Source organism: Lutjanus erythropterus, chromosome 16 (assembly GCF_056507025.1).
Source record: "Lutjanus erythropterus isolate fLutEry1 chromosome 16, fLutEry1.hap2, whole genome shotgun sequence".
Taxonomy (NCBI): domain Eukaryota; kingdom Metazoa; phylum Chordata; class Actinopteri; order Lutjaniformes; family Lutjanidae; genus Lutjanus; species Lutjanus erythropterus.
Window position 1 is genome coordinate 7,127,359 of NC_139332.1, and position 13,081 is coordinate 7,140,439.

General features: G+C 39.8%; 1 protein-coding gene across 1 annotated transcript in view; it reads left to right on the forward strand.

The window, feature by feature from the left end:
* The first annotated feature begins 2,894 nt into the window (after positions 1 to 2,894).
* hivep3a (HIVEP zinc finger 3a) overlaps positions 2,895 to 13,081 on the forward strand; it is a 61,589-nt gene continuing 51,402 nt past the window's right edge. Inside the window, exon 1 of the mRNA XM_084739140.1 lies at positions 2,895 to 2,997. The gene's annotated coding sequence lies outside the window, so the exon portion shown is untranslated. The remainder of the gene's footprint in view (positions 2,998 to 13,081) is intronic.

Below are 13,081 nucleotides of genomic sequence, written 5' to 3' on the forward strand. Positions count from 1 at the left end.
AAGTACTCGATTGATGCAAAAAATAATCAACGATGATGAAATAAATGTCAGTTGCAGCCCTAAAAACACTATATTCGGCTAAACAATTTCACAATATTTTATCTTGAGGTAATCCAAAAGTAACAAAGTAATCAAGTTACATTAGTTAGTAAGTGTATCAGGATATATTTTCAAAGTAACCCTCCCAACCCTGGTCGCACTTCACATTTTAGTTGCTAGTGATGACGCTGACTGTTGGACTCTGACACTCTCCTCAGATATAAAGTATGGATGTAAACAGTATCTGTGTGCCTAAAGTTGTGATTTGACCCACATTGTTGTGGCTGACAGTGACAGTGGTAGTCCCCAGCCCAGCTGTGAGCAGCAGGCTGAACTAACACTGTTACGTAATGCTGAATGAAGCCCTGATGATCAGTTGCATAAGCCAGTTATAGGATCATGCTCTCAGTGGGGCCTCACCGCGCTCCCCCTCCTGTTGTGGTTTAATATTCTGGGCCCTGCCCTGGGGGACCTTCCTCATCGCTGTCATCATCACCATCATCAACAGCGATCGCACCCCTCGTCCTGGGAGGGCTCCGACCACCTGGCAACCAGGTAGAACAACAAGCTAAATGGAGCCCTGAAGGTTTGTGATGGGGCAGGCGCTCCCAGCAGTCTTCATTAGGCGCCTGTAAGATGTTCGTGTCACACTCGTTATCACAGATTTGAGAGTGTGAGGACGAAATGATGTCAGGACACATGGCGCATTCCTGGAATATGACACGTGTGTGATTAGATATTACAAAGAAATATCTTACATTTTAAATGTTAATATTCCAATCAATAGAATAAATTATACATCTAATATTTGTTTAATAATTGATGAGTGCAACTCTTAATGATTTTAATGAGGACATTAAAAATGAGATCATGTTTGGCTGATAATCAAATTGTTTTTTGTCATTTCTCTTTTACTTGTGCTACATGTCTTGTTGTTGTTTAATTAGACCATTTTAGTCTCTAAATGTTTCCTACAAAGTGCAAAAAACAGAACCTAATAGGAACAAATTGTATGGATAACTATATCAAATACATTTATACCAGTTTGAGTCTTAAATTAATGCAGTCTTTAAGATTGCACTATTATTTCTACTGATGCTACTGTAAGAGGGCGGGGTCTCAGTCATGCACATGGGTCTGTAAGTCATTATAAGAGAAATTGAATGATTTATTGCAAAATAATGACTCATGTCAAAATGATGGGCAAGTATTAAAAAAATAGTATTTCAAAATAACGAGTTAGTGCTTCAAAATAATTAGGTAGTATTTCAAATTAATAAGTTAGTATTTCAAAATAAGAGTTAGTATATCACAGTAATGAGTTAGTATTTCATAATAATGAGTTATTGTCAAATATTTAGTTGGTATGTCAAAAAATTTGAGTTGGTATTTCAAAATATTGAATTAGTATGTCATGAGTCAGCATGTCAATATAACCACTATGTCAAAGCATCAGATCAGTTAATATCTTTAAATAATGAGAAACTTTATCAAAATAATCTCAAAATTATGAGTTAATGTTTCAAAATGAGTTAGCATTTCAGAATAATGGCTTAGTATCTCAGAATAAATAAAAATGTTCTCAAAATAATGACTTAGTCATTATTTTGAGATAGTAAGTCATTATTTTGATAAAGTTTCTCATTATTTTGAAATACTATGTAGCGATGTAATGATTACAAAAACTGGAGGTACAATAATGCCACAACAAAATGTCCATGACATGATATTTATTGCGATATTAAAAAAATAAAGAAAATGATTACTTGAAATATTAAATCTAATATCTGCAGCATTTTTTGCTCTTATGATATTTGCTTCTGCCCTCCTTTAATAAAATAAAATAAAAGTAACCAGCCATGACCTAAACATATACAAAGAATTGGCATGAATTATCTATGGCAATGAATGTTTGAATAATGTATAATTGCACAACAAAAACAATGCAGTGGTCAGTAGCAGTCTTTTGAAACTGAAATAATTAGAAAATAATTATGAATAAAACAATTAACCATGTAATAATACTGTAGATATCCTCATAGTCTGACAACAGTATCAATATACTTTTTTGTATTGTGATAGTTGATATATTGTGACCCTAATATAAAGTCATTAATCTGAAAAACTTTCTCATTATGAGTTCATTATAATGAGATTTTTTTTATCGCCAACACATTGGTAGAAATGGGCTTCCATACATATCCTACATTTGCATTTAATTAAAAGTGAATGAGTTGTTTTTATTGATCATGAACGCCTCATCCTTTTACTTTCGCAATTGAAGGCTACATGCTACGTTCACTGACCACTGTTGAACAAGTTGTGTCTGGAAATGCTATGTTTTCTGTTGACCGTACATTGACAGTGATGATGTTAGCGCGATGGCAAATTGCAGCATCAACTTTGAGGAGGATTCATTCCGTCCCGCTACCAGCAGAGCATCTGGACTGGACCACTCAGCCGGTAACCACTGAACTACCCCTCTGTCCAGACTGATGTGATGAGACTGACCTGGGTTAGCAAGTTAGGGAGCCAGATCTCACCAACTGGAGGTATTATGATAAATTATCACAATTGTTATCTGAGGTACTGTATGAGGTGTTGCTGAATATGTCAGTGTCAAAGTAACCGAAATGAGGCAGGGCGTTTCCGGTCTAACATGCAACCCTTGGCTATCAAAACACTACGCACTGAATGAAGCTTTAGCCTGAAACAGCTGGATGTAGTCTTATATGCAACCTAAATTTACATGATACGTATACATTTCTAAGTGTAGTTGAGCTCCACTTAACGATTCTTTTTTTGTTGTCAACGCCCAAAGGGTCGTCCTTTTCCGCTTTTATTTTGAAGGCCACATGTGTGAATTTCCTGTGTCATCTTGACGCACCTCAGCCGACTTGACCGCAGCTCGTGAAGCAGTGGCCGCACCGCAGAGAAGTGAAGTTCAGCATCCTGCAGGTAATGTAAGCTCATACGTGGTGTCAGTGACGCGTTGGTGGAAATATTAGCATGTCTTTTGTAGCTTTGCTTTATTGTTATATTCCACGTTGTGTGGCAGGGCGGGTATTATTATTCAGCATGTTTTTTTCTTGTCGCTATTTGTTGGGAATGGTAAGATAACGGTAAGGTTAGCTAACGTGAAGGTGGACAGCGCTGCCGGAGCAAAGAGGGGGTGTTGTCTGGTTTCTGACATGTGTTTGGCTAACATGTTAGGAGGGTGTTCAGCTACCTGAGCTGGTCCTGGGCTAGTCCATTCCCCAAACTGGCTTCATTCATTGTCTGTGAGAGGGAGGAGGAGGTGGCGAGCTGCGGCAAGTCGGTCAGAATTGGACATAACGAGACAGGAAGTATAGGTATGTCATGTTCAAAATAAACGTGTTGAGTTTCTGTCGTGGAGTAAAACAGGTGCAGTACATATTTGTGGGTGTAGAACAGTTGAGGCGGTGTTAAAATACTCGTGTTAAAATACAGAGCGGGCTTCTTGCTCAAACAATGGCATGAATAGAATTGCTTGATTTCGTGATGCAGTCTTATTTTGAAAATGGTGTATTTGGAGGCTGTATTATTCCTGTTAGCTTGGCGCTGGTTGTAGTAGCAGAACTGCATGGTTCGGTCTGTGGCACTACGTAGGAAAACTGGAGTAGTCTGCCTTTACGTTGTCCAAGTGTTTTGTTAATCGATATTGGCGAGTATTGCTCCTGCTGTTGCTTTAAAACACAGAGGTGCAGGTATCCTGTATCTCAGAAAATTTCAGCCATCGCCTGTTAATATGTGACACAATTTTAAATGATCTAAATGAGACGATTTTACACAGGTGTGTGTCTTTTTGTCATGGGTTTTGGTGACTGGCTGTTTGATTCGGCAGCGTGTTATGTTGCACTGGGCTACATCACCGCTATGCGCCCCGTTTGTAGCAAACCAACCTCCATTCAAAAAATCTTTAATATATTTTATTAATTCGCTTGCAAGCGCGCATGCCCGTTGTCATTTTTTTAAATTATTGGTATTTTTTGTAAATATATCACCCACCAATTCGTACTTATTTTTTTCCATGTTTAATCAGTCCAGCCTCCGCTCTCCACTACTATTTTGGTGGCGAAAAGGTCCAGATTTACTGCATTTATGAGAGCCGAATGTACACACAAACCTTTAGTATTAATGAAATACTATAATTAGTGTTCTTTAATACTCGCATTCCATTAAAAATCATATTTAGATTAAAATGTGTGCTTAATTAAACGGAATTTGGCGTTGCTGTCTCCCCACATGCAACAGAAAACGAAACCTAGCGGCTCCAGCATTGGCTGCGTAATGCCTCCCTGCTGCTCGGACATTTCTGCACAACCTGCTTGCAAGGAATTCAACATGACATCATGCGTGAGAAACAGGAGCGTTCGGGGCTGTTTTTTTTTATTTTTTGTGGCCTCGGGATCAAATCGCCAATAATATTACATAATCACAACTGAGCTTAAATTGGTGGGTTGATTTGGACGTCAGCGTAGTGGCCAAGTGGATAAGCTTTACCCTCCCATGTCATAGTGGATTTCGGCTACCCCTGTGGGGTTTTTTCCTATTTCTGTCCCTGTTGGGAAAAAACAAAACAAAAAACAATTATATATAACAAAAGGATGTATGAAAATGGCCTACTGTACAGATGAACTGTGCAGCCTGACAGGACTCCTCATTGCAATGATGCCTGCTGGATTAGAGGGCATCTGAGGACAGCTGTGGCTTCTTGCAACAATGCTCTGCTGCAAAAACACTTGATAACAACGGGGCCTTTTTTTCATTTCCTCCGTGAAAATGTGACTGGTTTATCATGAGATTTAGAAAAAGCTAATTCTCAGAAGGCTCGCACCATTTCTGGGCACAAAGTGGAACTCCATCAGTCTGGGTAGAATTTGATCATGATGATAAATTGTCTATTATGCTACCAGATTGGGAGGGAGAGGGTGTGTATTTTTATATAAGGTTTCAACTATGTAAAACTAAAAAGCAACAAATCCTCACATTAAAAAAGCTTGAACCTATTTTCATTGATAAATGATTAGAATTACTACTTATCAAAATGTTGTTGATGAATGATCCTATCTATTGACTAATAGATTGTTGACATGATATGAGTTTTAATTGATCGTTGAGGCTTGTTTACTGTAAAATTATAGGCTAATATAATACAATACCAGAACTTGCAAGGTCCTATTTGGTGATTATGAATTTAGAGTTGGGCACCCTTCGCATTTAAACTGATATAGTACCAATATCAGTACCTGGAATTCGGTACTGGTACCCAACAGTACCTTTTTTTTTGTTAGTATATGCTCTCTGTAATACCAAAAATTGTAACTCCTATTGTAAAAAATAAGTAAAAAACTCAGAATTTCAAAATTGCTATTCATTTCGATGATTTTGCTATTTATTCAGAGCATACAATACGATAACATTTTTCTCTCTCCCCTTCCAAAAAGTCCCTACAACCTGCAGCCTGTAACCAGGGCAACGCTGTTGTTCATGTCGCATTGGAAGTGCATGATATTCTGTTGTTATGTTGTTGTCGTTACCACTTCTGTGCTTACATATTGTAATACTTCCTGCAATTCAAAAATACTGGTTTCAGACTAAGGGTTCCGACACACTAATGAATCTCACACACTGTTGTAGCATACTAAATATTATGTTGGTAAGGAGCCAGTGGCTGAATATTGGCTAATGCTAGTAATTATTCACGCAAAGATGTTGATGCCTCATGACGAGACACTACTCTGACCAATCAGTAGTCTGCATGTTTGTTAGCTCACCTTTATAATTGGGGCTGGATCTAACATAATCCAAAACTGAAGCAGATGCATTTTTCTTTTTAACCAGTGAGTCAGGTACCTATATCCTTAAGGCACCATGTTTCCTCTTCTGATGAGAGCCATGTTATTTTTCTGAGTTGTGCTGCTGTGTACAGACTGACTCCTGGTGGTGTAAGCTGCACACTACAATACAGCATCTCCCAATCAGTTCAGTAGACAGCGGAGCATCTTAACACAAAATTGAAAATCACACCATTGGGATTTCTTAATACCCTGGTATACCGTAATACCTTTATGCTGCCCATGCCTAGTAAATAGACTTACATACTTGCCGATACCTGATCCAGCATTTCAGACTGTTTCAAAGGCATTTCTGATGTTGGCATCAGAACATCAGATCGTCTTTCCACTGTTCCAACAATCACCAACTCTAGTTTGATCAAACTAAATCCCTAGTTGCGTAGCGTGAAGATGAACGGCGCATGGAGGACAGGTGAGGCTGGACAGCGGCCGCCGCAGTGCTGTCAGCAGCCCTGGGGTAGAAGCTCTGCAGGTCCACTGACTGAATTATAACTGAATTGAATTGTAACTGAATTATAGCAGGACACATGCTTTTACCTCCTCTGACTGCATGGAAATCTGACATTTTCACCCACAGATGATGAAGAACGGCATTAAAACATACTTCTGCAGGCTCATATAGGAATTTAGTGTGGTACAATGCACTGTAAAAAAAATAATAATAATAATAAAGTCAAATCCTCAAATGTTCGTATTGGCTGGCCAACTCTGATTCAAAAAAGAAAACTCTTAGATAGCCCTAATTAAAACAAAAAGATGTAGTTTGATGACATTATGAAGTGGTGTGAGATCATGGGAGTTGTTGTTTTCTCTGTTAAACAAAAATCATGTTCACGGATGAGGTAATTTTAAATTTTATTCATGTTACGTTTAGTCACATTTGCCAACTTCCTCCCCTGCTCCCAGAACTTAAAAAAATATATAACATACATCTAGCCTTTTTAGACATTTTAAAGCAGAAATATTTCATATTATAGCTTTGATGCACTGGTAACAGCTTTGTGCACAGTATCAACCAATATGAAAAATTAAGGTATAGAAATTGGAATCAGGACGGAAATGTGTTATTACAATAAGTGCATATTTTTTTTATTAAGTAATGTGTCTTGTAAAAATGTAATTATACTGTATATCTTAAAATTCTGACAAAATATTCTGACAATTTTAATGTGAAAAGGATCGTGTAACAACATGAAATCGAGCAAATACTTGTTGTCGGTGGCAGAAATTCCCTGGTGCACATCACAGAAACAAACAGATGCACAGAATGACTCAGGCCACAGTCATTACTGTATATTTACAGTAAAGTCATAGTGTTTGTGGCGCTCTCATTCTTTAACTGGAACCTGAGGCTGCCTCTCAGTGTGTCATGCTGTCCCGTTGTCGTCACTCCGTAGTGAAGGGGTCAGATATTTGGCATTCTTCTGTCAGGCTGCGTCCTCGACAGGGAATTTCTTTTCCTCAAAGGCTCCACGGAAAAGCCAGTGTCTGTGACTGTGCTTGTTTATTATCATTTTTCTTCCCTTGGAGTTGTCCTTCACCTCGGGAAGGATGCACAGGGGACATAACAATCCACCGCTGTATGTTCCAGCAGTCAGGTTTGATGCTGGGTACCTGCATCAATCACTCAGCCACATGATGAACAGGAGTCCGCTCCGGGACGGCTGCTCAGGGAAACATTGACCTCATGTGTCTTTTCAAAGCACAACACAACATTCCTGTAACAGATATATTCTCACCATAAATCTGACTGTTGTTCCATGAATACACACATAGTTGAAGGAACACTCCACAGATTTTACACATCAAGATCTGTTTACTGTTGATCCCAAGAAAACAGTTGTGTAATGTTTTCAGTGGCTGAAGTGAAGGGAGCTTTCCAAAGCCTGAAAAAATAACCCTGATGATGCCATCAGAGTCATTTACTTACTTATCTCAGTTTGGACTTGGAGGCTGCACTTTTTTAATGGCAAGCATGTGTAACAAACTAGGAGCAGGAGTTTGAAAGATGTCCAGTTTTACCAGTCAGGGTTGGTCTGACAAATGACGCTATCGAGTTGCATAATGGGAATTGTAGAATCCAGTGTTTCTGAGCCTGACCCACACTGGGGACTGGAAGTCAGGATATCTGGACCTCTGCTGTATTGATTTTAACCATTCTTTCTTTACAGCTCTTTGGAGTCCCTCAGCATTGTGGATGTGTGATACTGAAGTACCCTTTTGTTGTTGATCGCTCATTATTTCATTGGTTTCAGTGTTTGTCTCAGAGATAATGGCTCACCCAAGTGCTTTGACATTAATGTGGATGAAGTTTCTGTCTATGGACAGCCGTGTTGACTATTGTTGCTCACTAGCCACTTTTGCTTCAATTGTTTGGACTCAGAAAATATAAAATACATAATTCCTGAACACTAGAGCAGCATTTCCCAAACATAGGGTCAGGACCCAGTATTTTGGGGTGTTATAGTACACTGCATAGCCTCCTGTACCATTATTTGATCAACATTTCTATTGATATGCAGCTTGTTCTTATGGCAGCATGCTAAAGAGACAGAACTGCCTCTCACGTCATTGTTATCTCTTTATGGACATTTGACACAGGACAAGAACTTTAAAACAAACTGACACAACACAGTTGGTCTCATAGAGATGTTCTGGTGCTACTGTTTTTTCTTTGTTACTGCTACACAAAATACCCTAGCCTTAACTGTTAGCTCACTCCAAATTCACACTAAATAACCAGGAATCAGCACTCTGGAAAACAGCAAATTCATGAACTTCTGTGCCAAAAGTGGCCATTTTCAGCTGCCTTCAGAGCTGTAGACTCTGATTGGCTGATGATGCGTCCTGCGAAAGTGGGTTCATCTAAACTGAGTTGGAAAAACTCATACAGGTAATTCTTTTTGTTGAGCCCTGTATGGGTTTACAGTTTCTGTACCATTTGAGTTTTGCCTTTGTGAATGCGAACTGGACCAGTTGGAAAATTGAAACGTGTAACAGGGGTGTGTATCTCACTGACTGAGACCTATTTGATACGTACCCCGATACATGTTGAATAATACGATATATATCTTGAAATTTTTAAATAGCTGAGGCGCCCGTAGCTCAGTTGGTGGAGTGTGCGCACCACGTGTTGAGACTGTTGGTCCTCTGCAGCGGCTGCCGGTTTGATTCCCGGCCCATTTGCTGCATGCCATCCCCTCTCTCTACCCCCTTTCTTGTCATATCTTCAGCTGTCCTAGCTCAATAAAGGCAAAAAGCCCAAAAAATAATCTAAAAAAAAAAAAAAATCAAATAGCTAGTGATTCGGTTCAATACAATTCAGCTGTCACGATACAATATGATATGATGCAATACAAGACTAATGCTACATTTGTAGAGTGCTGTTAGTTGCAAAAACAAATCCTGATAGTTTTACTAAATATAGTAGCAGTAGAGACAGAGAGAAGGAGACATTACAGTGATGTTTATATCTTATTATGAGTCTCATGTGTAAATGAGATGAGATAAATGAGAAAACTTAAAACTATTTAAAATATCAGTATTTCTGCAGTAAGATGATGTGCTGCTCTGTTTCATATGAAGAGTGCTGTGGTTTTGATCAGTGGAGGAACAGTGAAGTGTTACCTGCTCTCACAGTGACATGACGTCTCTGTGGGTCAGACTCGTGTCTCTGTTCTCTGCTGTCAGACATGTTTTACATAAATGATCTGCAGCAGCGTTTCTCATCTTTCTTATGAAACCCAAACTCAGTCTACACTTGTGAACTATGAAAGTTTGGTGATGCGACGCGGTACAGTGTCACTTCTGTCGCTGTTTTCAGCGCCGTCTGTTTTGATGAAATGATGAGGAGACACAGGAGAGGGAGCAGGCGGCAGCAGGCGTCCAGCAAGAGTGGTGCAGGCAGAGACAGCGGGAGAGAGAAAACGGAGGAAACTTATAGCGGCAGCTCCCTGATGCCAAACATGAAACATATGCGCGCCCTAATGAGATGTATCGATATGCTAGTACTGCATCAATTTGGTTTGGATTCATGTTCAGCTTTATACCGTCTGAACCGATGCACTTGTATCTTACACATTAAAGTCCGATGAATTGGATGCATGAGTGAATCGTTACGCCCCTAGTGTATCATCTTCGCATTGTTTTGATTCCAGAACCGGACATTTAGGTGTGAACCTGCCCTAAAACAGCCATTACATGAACTGAATAGCTAGGTTGAGTCATTATTGTTAAGTGAGTGATTACTGCTGTAATGTATTTTGTCAGCACTTTTTCCCAGAACATCTTACCAAGCTCTTGCTGTGTCTTCGAGTGTATCAATCAGAAACAAAACCATCATTATGGCCATTATCAACACTGTACTTCCTGTTGGTTATGGATCCCTGTAGGTTAACGTTGCCTCTATCAATATAGTATTTCATGGGTGCTAAAGTGGGAGCATAATCACTGTACTGTGGCACTGATAGGCCTGAAGCCCAAACAGCTTTCACCTGTGTTTGCCATTGGAGCCAGAATGGTGTACGCAGTTTCTTGACACTGGACATGAGCAGCACAGTTCAAAAGGCAACCAGTCTGAGAGGTAGCCCTGCCCCGCTCATAACACATACAGTGGTGGTATGGTAAACATTTATGCGGCGCGCAGAGTCTCAGAGTGTGTCCCGGAGTCCCACGGCGTGCTCTTGCATTATGAAATGGCACACACTCTGGGTTTTTGCTACGGCCCTGTCAAAGGTCCCTCTGTTCAGCCAAGGGCAGCCGCACCGGAGAGGACAACATTGATATTCATGTGGCTTGTTCTTATGGAGTCACCAGCGGGCGCCTCATCCCTCAAATGTCAGTCATTACAGTATCCTTGGTTGCAGGTGAAATGTGAGGGCACTTGTATCTCTAGAGCTTCGCTGGTGTTGTACATATCACTCTTTTAGACACTTAGCAAGGGGGGAAAACACCAAGCAGACGTACAAATCTGAACCTTACTGAAACATAAAGTGAACAATCTCCAGGTGAGAGATAAGAAATATATTTTTACAGGAGACAAAGTGGGGTAGTATGTCATAACCATGACAGTGTGAACTCCTTATGGTCAAAGTGGAATGTATGGATGATAGAAAGTACCTAAGATAAATGGGGTTCACTTCATTCCTATGTTAACAACGTTAATTTTAGGGCTAGGTATGCTTAGTCCCAAGTTTAATGTTACCTGTGCCAATATTTTCTTTTAAACACGATACCAAAAAATGAGACTCTTTTGGGATACATTAGGAACTTGTGTCCACTGATTCTTTTTTCAATCATCTGTCTTTTCTTCAATTGTTCCCAATGAGGAGAAAACGTCTGCATCTGCACTCCGCCATTATTATGTGGGCTGCACCAAACACTTTTATTTGAAAATCTCTGAACTTTGCAGAAAGATGTTGAAGTCGCGTCTCGCTTTTTTCAGACAACCTATCACCCTGGTAACCATTAAACTAGAGGAGAAGCTTGTTGTGTTTGTGTCAGATGTGTCAGAAACTCCCATAACATAGAGATACATAGAGAAGCCCATTTGTGGAAGCAGTTTGGTCGGACACCGAATGTTAACATAGCAGCATCGTAGCGCTATATCCATCATAACATCAAACCATCACGCAGTGTTTTGTACATAGACAAAGCACATTAACCCTTCAGTTTTCTGCTAGAAGAAAAATGCTGCATGGAAACAGGCCCTGAGATGGCGTTGGCCAAAATTAGGGTCATGACCCAAAATGGATCAGATCCATTTTTATTCTGCCTGGCTTTTTATTGGCAGATTAAAATGCATAACAATGCTATGATGTGTGAGTCCGGATGGGCAGTATGACAAAATTTTCATATCACGGTTTCATGGTATTTGACTTTTTTTTTTCATGCAATGGTGTTCTTACCCACATTTTCTTCTAATGAGAAAAGAATTACTGCAGTTGATTGTCTTTAAACAGCCCATTTTACTGTCATAAGGATTGTATAATGTTTTTTTTCATGTCCAGACAGGTAAAAGCATGACCCCTTCAAAGTATGGTTGCTGTCACATGGTGGGGATGATTATATGATTAAATGTCCCCACCCAAGCTAGTCGACACCAGAAATACTAGCAGTTTAAAATTTTTAAAAATAAAATATTTTAAATATTTATCAATCTTTCATTCATGAATGATGCCAGTTATCTGTTGCCTCCAAGATTTTATGCAGCTGCACGCCACTAGTCGGGGCTGCGGCACTGTCGGATGGCAGCTCCTCTCGCCCAGCGCGTATGAACTGATCGCCCTGGCAACACCGGATGTTTATATCAGCAAAGTCGGACAGATGAATGTAGACTGTGACAGAATAAGCTGGGATGTATTCACTCAACTGGAGAAAAATGTGACCACATTAAGCACAGACACAGACAAAAACCTGCAAGCAGAGCTGCTGCTTCTGCTGCTAGCACTGCTAACGTTAGCCACACTGTGTGTCAGGCTGGCAGCTAACGTTAGCTCTGGTTCCTTTACCTGCAGACACTGTGACCCTCTTCGGTCTGACAAGGTGAAGCGTTTGAGTTGTTGTCATGTTTTGTACATTAATGTGTAAGGCTTGTATTGCACAGCGCAAAGTAGTGCGCATCTCAGCGGCATTTAAAGTACGATTTAGTGATTGTAGACTGATTAACGGCTTTAAATGGCTCTTAATATACACAGTATTTTTTTCGGACAGTGTTTAACATTATAGATTAATAAATTCTCCTAAATTTTAATGGCTTTCTGAGTGTTTTTCTTAGTGTTGGACTAGTCTAAATTATTTTAGAATAATTTTGTGTTTAATCGACAGGGAATTTAGTCTCCAGGAACATCCCTAGTGCACACGCTCAAGCAAGCGTGCCTGTAGTGTTGGTGTGTAGCAGTGAAATGGGTCCTCGCTGGAACACTTTCCCGCCGCACACGTTCTGGACGTTGTTTGGGCTATTCGCTGGTGTAGCGGTATATGAAAAATTAATGTCATAACGAAAATAAAGACCGGTTCTCGGTAAAAAAAACGGTATACCGCACAGGCCTATGTGTGAGTTGATTTTGACTTGACTTTCAAGAGACACTTTGGACAGCAAAAAACATAATCAGTTGTGGTATTTGTGTGTGTAGCATTTGAATTGTTTGTTTTGTGTGTCTTAA